The following is a 12,979-nucleotide window of genomic DNA, read 5'->3' as shown; positions in this document are numbered from 1 at the left end:
TTTTTTTTTGTTTATTAACATGGCTTGAGGCTTATCAATTTTGTCTCTCACCATTCTTTTCACAGAATCAGCTTTTGGTTTTGATTTTCTCTATTAATTTCTTATTAACAATTTCATTGGTTTCCACTCTAGTTCTTATTATTTCTTTTCTTCTGCTTACTTTGGATTTAATTTGCTCTTCTTTTTCTAATTTCAGAGGTGAAAACTTAGATTATTAATTTTATATTTTTCTTCTTCTATAGATTAATTTAATGCCATACATTCCCCTTTAAGCACTGCTTTTGTTGCATCCCACAGATTTTAATAAGTCCTAGTTTCATTTTCCTTTAGTTCAAAATCTTTTAAAATTTCTCTTGAGATTTCTTTTTTGATCCTTGTGTTATATTGAAGTATGCTGTTTAATCTCCATGTATTTTGGATTATCCAATTATCTTTCTGTTAATGATTTCTAGTTTAATTCCACTGTAGCCTGAGAGGAGATGTATGATTTGTGTTCTTTAACATTTGTTAAATTTGGTTTTGTCACACAGATTGTGCTCTGTCTTGGTGAATGTTTCATGTGAACTTGAGAAGAATGTGTATTCTGCTGTTGCTGAATGAAGTTGTCTATAGGTGTCTATTGATTGATGGTGTTGTTGAATTCAGCTATATCCTTACTGATTTTCTGCCTGCTGGATCTGTCCATTTCTGTTAGAGAGGTGTTGAAGTTTTTTCCAACTATGATAGTGGGTTCATCTATTTCTCTTTGCAATTCTATTATTTTTTACCTCATTTAGTTTGATGCTCTATTGTTAGCTGCATACATGTTAAGTATTAGCATGTCCTCTTGGAGAATTGATCCCTTTATCATTACATAGTATTCTTTATCCCTGACAATCTTCCTTGCTTTGAAGTCTGTTCTGTCTGAATTTAATATAGCCACTCCTGCTTTTTTTTGATTAGTGTTAGTATGGCATATTTTTCTCCATTCTTTTGCTTTCTTTTATATGTGCCTTTATATTTAAAGTGGCTTTCTTGTAGACAGCATATAGTTGGATTGCGGTTTTTGATCGATTCTGGCAATCTCTGTCTTATAATTAGTGCATTTAGACCATTGATGTTCAAAGTGATTATGAATATAGTTGGGTTAGTATCTAACTTATTTGTTACTGTTTTCTTTTTATTACCCTTGTTCTGTATTCCTATTTTTGTCTTCTATTCTTTTTTTTGCCTTTTGTATTTTTAATTGAGCATTTTATATGATCACATTTTATTTCCTCTCTTAGTATATCAGTTATACTTCTTTTTTTACTGTTTTTAGTAGTTGCCCTACATTTATAGCTAATCCAAGTCCACTTTCAAGTAATACTATACCACTTCACAGGTAGTGTGAGCACCTTATAATAACAAAATAATCCTAATTCCTCCCTTGTGTCATTGCTATCATTCATTTCACTCATATAAAAGCGTATATTACCATAAGATATATAATTAGATATACATACAAGCATACATAGTCAAATATTTTGTTGGTATTATCATTTTGAACAAACTATTATCTGTTAGATCAATTAAGAATAAGAAAAATAAAAGTTTCTATTTTACTTTCATTTATTCCTTCTTTGATATTTTTTCTTTCTTTATGTAGATCTGAGTTTCTTTTTTTTTTTTTTTTAACATTTTATTTATCTGACAGAGAGACACAGTGAGAGAGGGGACACAAGCAGGGGGAGTGGGAGAGGAAGAAGCAGGCTTCCAGTGGAGCAGGGAGCCCGATGCGGGGCTCGATCCCAGGACCCTGGGATCATGACCTGAGCTAAAGGCAGATGCTTAATGACTGAGCCCCCAGGCACCCCAAGATCTGAGTTTCTGATCTATATTAAGAACTTTAATATTTCTTGCAAAGCAGATCTACTGGCAACAAATTCCCTCAATTTTTATTTGTCTGAGAAAATTTCTCCTTCACTTTTGAAGAATAATTTCACAGGGAACAGAATTCTAGGTTGTTGTTTTTTTTCTTTATCAATATTTTAAATATTTCATTCTACTCTCTTCTTGCTTGCATGATTTCTGAGGGGAAGTCAGATATAATGCTTATCTTTGTTCCTCTGTATATAAAATGTTTTTGTCCTCTGGATTTTTCAGTATTTTTTTCTTTATCTTTTTGTTTTGTTTTTCTTTATCTTTGATTTTATGTAGTTTAAAAATGATATGCCTAGGTATAGTTTTTTTGGTATTTATTCTGCTTGATGTTCTCTAAGCTTCCTGGGTCTCTGGTTTGGTGTCTGATACTAATTTGGGAAAATACTTAGTCATTATTGTTACAATATTTCTTCTATTCCTTTCTTTGTCTTCTCCTTCTGGTATTCCTGTTGTGTGTATGTTACACCTTTTTGAACTGTCCCACATTCTTAGATATTCTGTTCTATTTTTGTCAGTGTTTATTTGCTTTTTTTTTTTAATTTTCAAGGATTCTACTGATATCTTCTAGATCAGAGATTCTTTCCTCAGCTCTGTCCAGTCTACCAATAAGCTTCTCAAAGGTATTCTTTATTTCTGTTACAATGTATTTAATCTCTAGTATTTCTTTCTGGTTCTTTCTTGGGATTTCATCTCTCTGCTTATAGTGCTCACCTGTTCTTACATGCTGCCTACTTTACCCATTATAGGTCTTCACATACTAATCATAGTTGTTTTAAATTCATGGTCTGATAATTCCAACATTCTTGCCATGTCTGGTTCTGATGGTTGCTGTGTCGCTTCAAATTGTTTTTTTTCCATAAGAGACTCTTAATCATAGGAAACAAATTGAGGGTTGCTGGAGGTGGGGTGGGATCACTGGGTGCTAGACATTAAGGAAGTCATGTGATGTAATGAGCACTGGGTATTATATAAGACTGATGAATCACTCATCTCTACCTCTGAAACCAATAATACATTATATGTTAATTAACTGAATTTAAATTAAAAAAACATGAAAAAACAAAATTGGTTTTCTTTTTTGCCTTTTGATATGCCTTATCTTTTTTTTTAAAAAACCAGACATGTTGTATTACTGCTATAAATAAGCTTTGAGTAATATGGTGGTGAGGTGTTAAGGGAGGGGAAATGTTATGTTTTTTTTTTTTAGAAATTTTATTTTATTTTTTTAAAAGATATTTATTTTAGAGAGAGAGAGAGAGAGAGCAAATGTGGAGGGGGGAGGGGCAGAAGGAGAGGGAGCAAGAGAATCTCAAGCAGACTCCCCACTGAGTGTGGAGCCCAAGGTGGGGCTGGATCTCATGACCCTGAGATCATGACCTGAGCCGAAACCAAGAGTCAGACACTTAATGGACTGAGCCACCCAGGTGCCCCGGGAGGGAAAGTGTTTTATAGTCTATGATTAGGTCTCAGTCTTTTCTTCCCCCTTAGTTGGGATGGAATGTCTAGAGTGTGTTGGAGTTGGTTATTACCCCCTTTTCATGTGGAAGGCTGGAGCTGGCTGGAGTTGAGTATTTCCCTTTTCCCAGAGCCAGTTAGGCTCTGATAACACCCCAGGAGGTTAGGCTCTGGTTAATTAGTTTCCCCCCAAAGAAGAGTGCTTTGACATATTTCCAAATGGTTTCTTATCTCCTCCCCTTGCTAGAAGCACAAGAGGATTTTTCTCTGATATTTACTGTGGGAACCTGGCCAAGTTCCTGTAGGTAAATCTCACAATATTTTGGAGACTCCCCTTATCTCTGAGTTCCTCCTGGAGTTTTAACTCTCAGACTTGTCCTCACTGAGACTCTAGCAATTTTTCAATTATAATTCTGGTATCCTACACCAGCACTTTCTCCCTTGTTGGTTTCTTCTTATGGGTCTATCGTCTGGTAAGCCATGATTTCTTGTGTTCATCTGCCTGTCTCTCCAATCTTGGGGGCAGTGGTTTTCCCCGTGTCCTCCCCTCTCTTATGGATTGAAGAAGAGTTGTTGATTTTTCAGCCTCTTCAACTTTGTACTTGTTAGAATGGACTGGCTTCTTATGCATGGAACCAAAACCCACAAGTCTAATCTCTACTTTTTTATCCCCCCCCCTTTTTTTTTACTAATTTCCCCTAATTCTGTTTCTTTTTCTTCCTTTCTCTTTCTCTATATCTTCACCACCTCCTTTCCTTATTTTTACTGGTCTCCCTTGCTTCTCAGACTCCCCTTCTCTCTCTCTTTTTCCTCTTCGCCTCACTTCTTCTAAGGTTACATTTTCCAAAGTGTTCTAAATGTAGAAAATGTGTCACTAAACAAGCAAACATTGGTACCCAAGGTTTTAACTAGAGACTTTTAAAGAAGAGAACAGGTAAGGATCATGAGTTCTGGCATTGAAAGAAGTGAGGTGGGGGGAGATTATTTTACCCTTTGGGTTGAGGCTTCATCCAAAGGTATTGTTTTTTAAGATTTTATTTATTTATTTGACAGAGAGAGAGAGAAAGCAAGAGAGGGAACACAAGCAGGGAGAGTGGGAGAGGGAGAAGCAGGTTTCCTGCTGAGCGGGGAGCCTGATGCGGGCTTGATGCCAGGACCCTGGGATCATGACCTGAGCCGAAGGCAGATGCTTAAAGACTGAGCCGCCCAGGCACCCCCCAAAGGTATTTAAGGCATTGAATTTCCATTGGTATTCAATGTTCTGGCCCCAAATATCTTTTTTTCTTTTCTATTTTGTTTCTCCAGGGGAATTAGGAGGGGAAAAAAAAAGCAAATGATAAGGCAGTAGGTAGAAGTGATTCATTAACCATAGAGTGGTTTAAAATGTGAACAAAACTGGAAGTGGGGAATGACTCACTGAGAAGCAATCCAGGGAAAATCTCCTATGAGAGAAAGAAAACTATTAGCTGAAAGATAGGTGGCCTTTGGGAAAGTTGTTATAGATCTTCAATAGGTAGAGTACCTAAGAGGTTAGTTCATGCCTAAAGTTTAATAGTAATTCTCTTCCCTATTTTAAAATACAAGAATAGGGGTGCCTTGGTGGCTCAGTTGGTTGAGCATCTGACTCTTGGTTTCAGCTCAGGTCACGATCTCAGAATTGTGAGATCGAGCCCCATGATGGACTCCATGCTCAGAGTGGAGAGTCTCTTTCTCTCTCTCTCTCCCTCCCACTCTGCCCCTCCCCACCATTCTCACGCGCACTCTCTCTCTCAAATAAATAAATAAATAAATAAAATCTTTAAAAGACAAAAATAAACTAATAAACTATAAACAGGCAATATTCATACAGAAAGCATCCTACGTACCAGGTACTTTCTATAATTATTTTATCTTCAGTAACCTCATGAGGCAGACATAGATACTATTTGCATTTTTAAGATGAGAAATCTGGGAAGTTAAGTATCTTGTCCAAGAATACATAGTAAGGATGTGACAGAGCCAGCACTAAACTGAGGCCTCCTGGCTCTAGAGCCCAAGTCTTACTCCGTTGGGCTGCTATAACAGAATACCATAATTTGGTGGCTAAAACAACAAACATTTAGTTCTCACAGTTCTAGAGGCTGGGAAGTTCAAGGTCAAGGCACCAACAGATTCAGTGTTTGATGAGAGCCTACTTCCTGGTTCATAGACAGCCTGTTCTCCATGTGCGGACATGGTAGAAGGGGCAAGGGAGCTATCTGGAGTGAGTCTCTTTTATAAGGGCACTAATCCCATTCATGAGGGCTCTAGTCTTAGGACCTAATAATTTCACAAAGGCTCTACCTCTAAATACCATCACCTTGGAGATTAGGTTTCAACATGAATTTAGTTGGGGGACACAAACATTAAGTCTGTAACAGCTCACTAGCATGAACACTTTTTAATATTGCTTCCCATTATCAATAAATGATTAATTCTTTAGTGAAGGTGTCAGAAGATAATAATCTCTTTTTTCTCTGATAAGGAAGTTCTGAGAAAGGATAAGAGAGTTTGAGTGACTAGAAGGGAAGAGAAGGGAAGGTGAGATATAGCAACAATTGAACAGATAATATTAAAAATAAAAATAATTAATAATACAACTCAGTGTCAAGAAAATAAATAATCTGATTAAAAATGCGTAGAGGACCTGAATAGACATTTTTCCAAAGAAGACTTACAGATGGTCAACAGACACATGAAAAGATGCTCAACATCACTAATCATCAGGGGAATGCAAATTAAAACTACAATGAGATATCACTTTACACTTGTCAGAATGGCTAAAATAAAAAACGCAAGAAATAATAAGTTTAGTGAGGATGTGGAGAAAAAGGAATCCTTGTGCACTATTGATGGGATTGCAAATTAGTGCAGTCCTTGTGGAAAGAAGTATGGAGATTCCTCAAAAATTTAAAAATAGAATTACTGCATGATCCAGTAATTCTACTACTGGGTATTTACTCAAAGAAAATGAAAACACTAATTTGAAAAGATATATGCACCCCTGTGTTTATTGCCATATTATCTACAATAGCTAAGATATGGAAACAACCCAAGTCTCCATCGAAGATGAATGGATAAAAAAGATGCCTTATGTGTGTGTGCATGTACACACACACACACACACACACACAGTGGACTATAACTCAGCTATAAAAATCTTGCCATTTGCAACAACATAGATGGACTTAGAGAGTATAATGCTAAGGGAAATAAATCAGAGAGACAAATACCATAGGATCTCACTCAGATGTGGAATTTAAGAGACAAAACATAGGGGGAGGGAAGGAAAAATAAAATGAGACAAAGACAGGGAGGGAGGCAAACCACAAGAGACTTAAATATAGGGAACAAACTGAGGGTTGCTGGAGGGAAGATGGATGGGAGGATGGGGTAATTGGGTGATGGGCACTGAGGAGGGCATTTGATGTAATGAGCAATTGAGTGTTATATGCAACTGATGAATCACTAAATTCTACCCCTGAAACTAACACTATACTATATGTGAACTAACTTGAATTTAAATAAAATCTTGAAAGAAAAAAAAAAAGAAACAAAACAAATAAACAAACAAAACAAAAAGAGACAAACAAAGATAAAACCAGACTCTTAAATACAGAGAACAAACATGGTTGCCAGAGGGGAGGTGGGGTGGTGGGGGTGAAATAGGAAAAGGGCACTAAGAGTACATTTATCTCGACAAGCACTGAGAAATGTATAGAATTGTTGGTTTATTATATTGCACATCTGAAACTAATATAACACTTTGTTAATTATATCTATAATAAAAACTATAATTAATAATAACATTTCTAGTGTGTTCTGTTTTGGGAACTCTGTTAGGCAATTTGTATATATTACTTCATTAAATCCACAAAAATACATTATAGATAGATGCATTTATTTTACCTATTTATATATGAAGCGACAGTCATGGAGAAGATAAGCAACTTGCCACACATTGCATAGCTAATACATGGCAGAACTAAGATTTGAACCCAAGCCCAGATGTCCTTTTTCCTCAACCACTTTACTAAGCAGAATGGAAAAAAACTCATAATGATAATTTGTGGGTAAGTCTATCCCTATGCAAAGGCACCAAGTTGATCATCTTTTGGGGTCTCTGATGTTTTACTTACAGTTTAATCATTATAGTCTGAATAATCTGCACCCCTCCCAAGAATTGTTATTGAGAATTATAAGATTGAGCAGAGATTAGGAGGTTCATACAGGGATAGCTATGTTAAAATTTTAACAGGGGGGCCTAAATTTGTAATATTTTGGCAGTCTTAATGACCATTCTCCCTTCCCCCTGTCAGGAGAACATGTAGTTATAAATGAGCAAATGGGAACTGTGATGCTGAGTCAGGAGGCATGCTCAGCTGGAGAGTGGACAGTATGACCCCGGATAACATAACAGAGGGACTTTTTGGAGGAAGAGATTATGTAAACACAAGAGTTTCAAAACCTAGAGAGAGAGAAAAGCTGGATTGAGCAGGCAGGAAACAGCAGCTCGCTCTGGAGGTGGTCATTGTATCACTGTGGCTTCTACTCAAGTCAGCTCTTCCTGATTTTAGAGAGAAAAATGAAAGGATCTTGGTCCCTCAAGGACCCAGAGGACCAGAGGCCAGAGGCAATCTCTATTGTACAAGATGGGTTGGAGCAGAGTCTGAGTTCAAACTGCATGGTTCAGTCTAAGGCCACTTTGTTGAAAAAAGCGATACCCTCTGGTAGGGATTGCAGAATTCTCTTGAGTCCTTGAAGAAACTTGAGTCCTGTGGAGTGGTTTGCTTGTGGGGTGGTTGACTACTCACGATCCCAATTAGGAATACCCTCAGGATAAGTGTTTCCTGGTGTCAGCAACATCCCCTTGTTTACTCAACACACATTTGCATTATCATACTGGCACTAATGTGATGGAGAGAGACTGAAGGAGGTTAGACCAGAAAGCAGAGGCACAAAATGGCAGGTTTAAAAATATGAAGATAGAGGTCTTTGTTTTTGTCAGCATTATAGGTCATTTAAAGATAAAGCATTTATCCCCAGTTTTCTAACTTCTGCTGTTTGATGAATTTGTGTCTTATTTTTAAGGAACCAACTTTTGACTCGACTGATCCTCTTTAGTGTATATTTGTTTTTATTGTATTAATTTTTTTCTGATGTATTTTCTTCTTTTTTCCCCCCCGACTATTTTCTTTAGGCTGTTCTTTTCCTCTATGGAAATGGGAAAGAGATGCTTAGATAATTGAATTTCAGCCTTGCTTTGTTTTGTATGTCCATTTAAGGTCATAATCTCAGACTTAACAGCATTCCATGAATTTTGATAAGTAGTATTTTTACTGTTACTCATTTAAAATATTTTCTGGACTTCAAGACTGTGATTTCTCCTTTGGCCTTCGATTGTTTAGAAATGTATTTATTATTTTTCAAACACATGTGAGGTTTTTTGTTTTTTTTAATTGGTTTCAGTTTCTTTACATTGTGGTCATACTTTGTATATACTTTGTACCCAATTTCAGTTTATGCCCTGGAATATGGTCCCTTTTTGTCAGTGTTCTGTGGGCATCCGAAAAGAATATGTGTTTTACAATTGTTGAATGTAGGGAGCCTGTGTAGCTCAGTCGGTTAAGCTTCTGCCTTGGGCTCAGGTCATGATCCCTGGGTCCTGGGATCGAGTCCTGCATCGGGCTCTCTGCTTGGCGAGGAGTCTGCTTCTCCCTCTGCCTCTGCCTCTCTCTCTCTCTTTCTCTGTCTCTCATGAATAAATAAATAAAATCTTTAAAAAAAAAAAACAATTGTTGAATTCAGTGTCTGTTGTTACATGATAGTAGTTTATATTTGCTAATCATGTTGATGAAATCTTCTATATCTTTTCGAATCTTTTATCTGCTTATTCTATTCGTTTCTGAGAGAAGGATGTTATAATATCCTACTGTGGTTATAGATCTATTTATTTTTCTCAGTTCTCTGTATTTTTGTTTTCATGTTTAGAATTACTGTCTCTTCCTGGTGAATTGAGCCTTTTATGAAGTGTTCTCTTTTTTTAAAATTTTTTTTATTATTATGTTATGTTAATCACCATACATTACATCATTAGTTTTTGATGTAGTGTTCCATGATTCATTGTTTGCGTATAACACCCAGTGCTCCATGAAGTGTTCTCTTGAGCCCTAGTAATGCTTTTTGCCATAAAGTCTTTAGGGCTATACCAGCTTTCTTTTGGTTAATATTTGCAGCACATATCTTTTGCTTTTATCCTTTTACTTTCAATCTTTCTGTATCCTTATATTTGTCTCTCTGTGGGAGGGAAATGGTTGAGTTTTGTTTTTTTAATTTCATTTTGATAATCTGTCTTTCTTGGGAACATTTAAGCCATTTACATTCAATGCAGTTACTGATATGTCTGGATTTAAATTTCTATGTAATTTTTATTCATCCCAACTAATTTATTTTTTATCTCTTTTTTTCCCTTCTTTGGATTGATGCCATATTTTTCCTATTTTTCTAATTTCTCTCTCTGTTATCTTAGTAGTCATACATTCTTTTAATGGTTACACTAGAGATTAAAGCATGCGTCCTTAAATTATCAAAGTAACCTAAATTAGTACTCTTTTCTTTTTTTCTGGATGATACAAGAGTCTTAGCATACTTTAACTCCATTTATCCTCCCTCACAGGTTTTATGCTATTGTTGCCATCTATTTTGATTCTTAGTAAATATTAAAGTTCACAAAACATTATTGTTTTGGTTTAAATAGCCAGTATTGATTTAGAATTACCCACCTAATTGCCTTTTGTTTTTGCTTTTAATTTTTTCTTGAATCTCTGAAATTCTAAGACCATATCTCTCCCAGCTTCAATACTTTTTAGAATTTTCTTCAGTGTGGATTTGAAAGAATTAAATATTTCTCCTTAGTTTTGGATGTTGTTTTCTCTCAGTGGCAAATTCCAAGTTGCAGTTATTTTCTTTAAACTATTCCATGGTCTCTGGCTTCCATCATTTCTATTCATCCTTCCCAAATTTCTTTTTCCTTGCCTTCTTGGTTCTCTAGTTATACCTGTGTTAGATTTTTCTTCAATGAATCTTTTTTTTTTTTTTTTTGAGAGAGAGAGAGAGAGTGACAGAGAGAGCAGGGGGAGGGGCAGAAGGAGAGGGAGAGAGAGAATCTCAAGCTGACTCTCCGTCATGACCTGAGCTGAAATCAAGAATCCATCACTTAACTGACTGAGCCACCCAGGTGCCCCTCTTCATTGAGTCTTTTATGCCTTTAACATATTTTCTTTATTTTTCATACTTTTTGTCTTTCTTTGAATCTTTTCCTCTGACTCACCTTCAAGTTCATTAATGATCACTTTACCTTCTATAATCTGCTTATAAACCCTTTCATAAAGTTCCTGATTTTGGTTATTGCATTTTTCCTTTCTAAAATGTGCTTTATTTGGTTCTATGTCAAAATTATTTTATTTCCTTTAACATATCAAGCATAGTTATTTTAAAGTTACTGTTGACATCCCTGTGGCTCTCTTTTTATTTTTTCATGTTCTTCTTGGTTTTGATTAGATTGTTGTTTTGTCTTCTCTTATTCCTCTTTATTTTTTTAAGATTTTATTTATTTATTTATTTATTTATTTATTTATTTATTTATTGCCACTCCTTGGAAGTGTGGGCATATTAACACTCTCAGGGTGGCTGTCTATCAGAAGAGTCCACAGATAAATGCTCCAGACCCCTGTTCCTTGAGTGGACAGTTCTGTGAGTGTTCTGTACATAGGCAAGAGGTTCTGGGAGGGGCAGAGGGAGAGGAAGAGAGAGAATCCCAAGTGGACTCCACACTCAGCATGGAGCCCGAGGTGGGGCTGATCTCATGACTCCAAGATCATGACCTGAGCCGAAATCAAGAATCCGAGGCTTCACTGACTGAACCACCCAGGAGCCCCTCCTCTTACTCCTCTTGAATTTGGATTGCAGGTCTGACATTGCATATGGAACATTGTAGAGATAACTTCAGGCCTAAGAGATACTGTCTTTCTACAGAGAGATTTTACATTAGCTTCTTGGATATAGGGACACTCTTCAATGCCTTTATTTCAGTTAGAGATTAAGATAATTTGAAGCTTGATTCCAAAAGACCTATTTTCCCTTCCGCTATCACTGACATTTTTCTAGTATTCTGAAAACAGTGCCTTAGCTCTCACCCTACCACCTGTCCCAAATCTTTAATGGCTATCCATTGTCCAGAGTTTACCACTTCAAATTACAGGGTTGGTATTCATAATTCTCTTAAATATGTTCTTTACTGACCTTTCCAATCTTATCTTCCATTATTCCTCAAAATGTACTTTCATTTTGTGAAAATAATTTGTCTTGTGCCCTAGGGATACACTCACCCACTTTCTTATTTCTGTGCCTGCATTCTCCTGCCTGGAAACTCTTTTCTTCTTCCAGATCTTCATCCTCTGCACTTAGAAGGCCTACTCCAAATTTCATCATGTTTATGAAGTCACTTTGTACAATCAAGCTCATAGCATTGTTGGCCTCCTATGGATTATTCCCTCACCTTTTATTTGGCAAGCAAAATGCATTGGCTATAGTGCTAGGGATGACAACAAGTGATTTATTTTCCCAGCTAAGTGTAGGATGAATTCCTTATAGCAGGTACTTTGCCTCTCTCACCTAATTATTTCTGCAACATTTAAAAATTTTATATGTAATAGTTATGAATATAATAGTTGTTTGTACAATACAAATGTAGTTTAAGGCTCCATGGTTTTCTTAATATCTGATAAGGCTGTTTTGTCCTGAGTGCATATTATATCCTGATTCAACATTTTTTCAGATTTAAGTAAGGTGAGGATTCCTTCTAAAAGGGTTCTTATGGACCCTGAGAGATAAACTAAATTATTTTATTACAATGATTCTTTAATTAAAACAAAAGTATGGGCATAAATAGATGATGTGTATATATACACACACACTATAATAGTATATATATTACATGTATATATATATACGTCATATATTATACTGCATTATATGCTATATACTATAGAATGCATATATTCTTTTTTTTTTAAGATTTTATTTATTTATTTGACAGAGAGAGACACAGTGAGAGCGGGAACACAAGCAGGGGGAGTGGGAGGGGGAGAAGCAGGCCTCCCACTGAGCAGGGAGCCCGATGTGGGGCTTGATCCCAGGACCCTGGGATCATGACCTGAGCCAAAGGCAGACACTTAATGACTGATCCACCCAGGCGCCTCTGCATATATTCTTCAAACCTGCAAATCTCCAAAAAACTTGTCATCAGACTTTGAGGAGTTAAATCTATAGATTCAGCTTGACAAACACTTGCTTACTTGTTCCTGTAGTATCAAAATGTCACACATTCTCAGTCCTTTATAAGAAGCCATACTTGATTGCATGCCTACAAAGTAGTATTCTAGAATTCCAGTACTTTCAGAATTCCAGAAATTCTTGTAATTTTCCTAGCTAGAATAATAAATAACACTAGTATCTCTTGATTTTCCTTTGTGTTGGTAGAGCTGGTACTTTGGTTCTTTGTTATACATCCTCTTTGTCACATCTAATATTAGCTGTTGCTACC

The sequence above is a fragment of the Halichoerus grypus genome, chromosome 3, assembly GCF_964656455.1.
Source record: "Halichoerus grypus chromosome 3, mHalGry1.hap1.1, whole genome shotgun sequence".
In the NCBI taxonomy this organism is placed as follows: Eukaryota; Metazoa; Chordata; class Mammalia; order Carnivora; family Phocidae; genus Halichoerus; species Halichoerus grypus.
The sequence above is the reverse complement of the archived record's forward strand: the minus strand, read 5'-3'. Positions refer to the sequence as shown.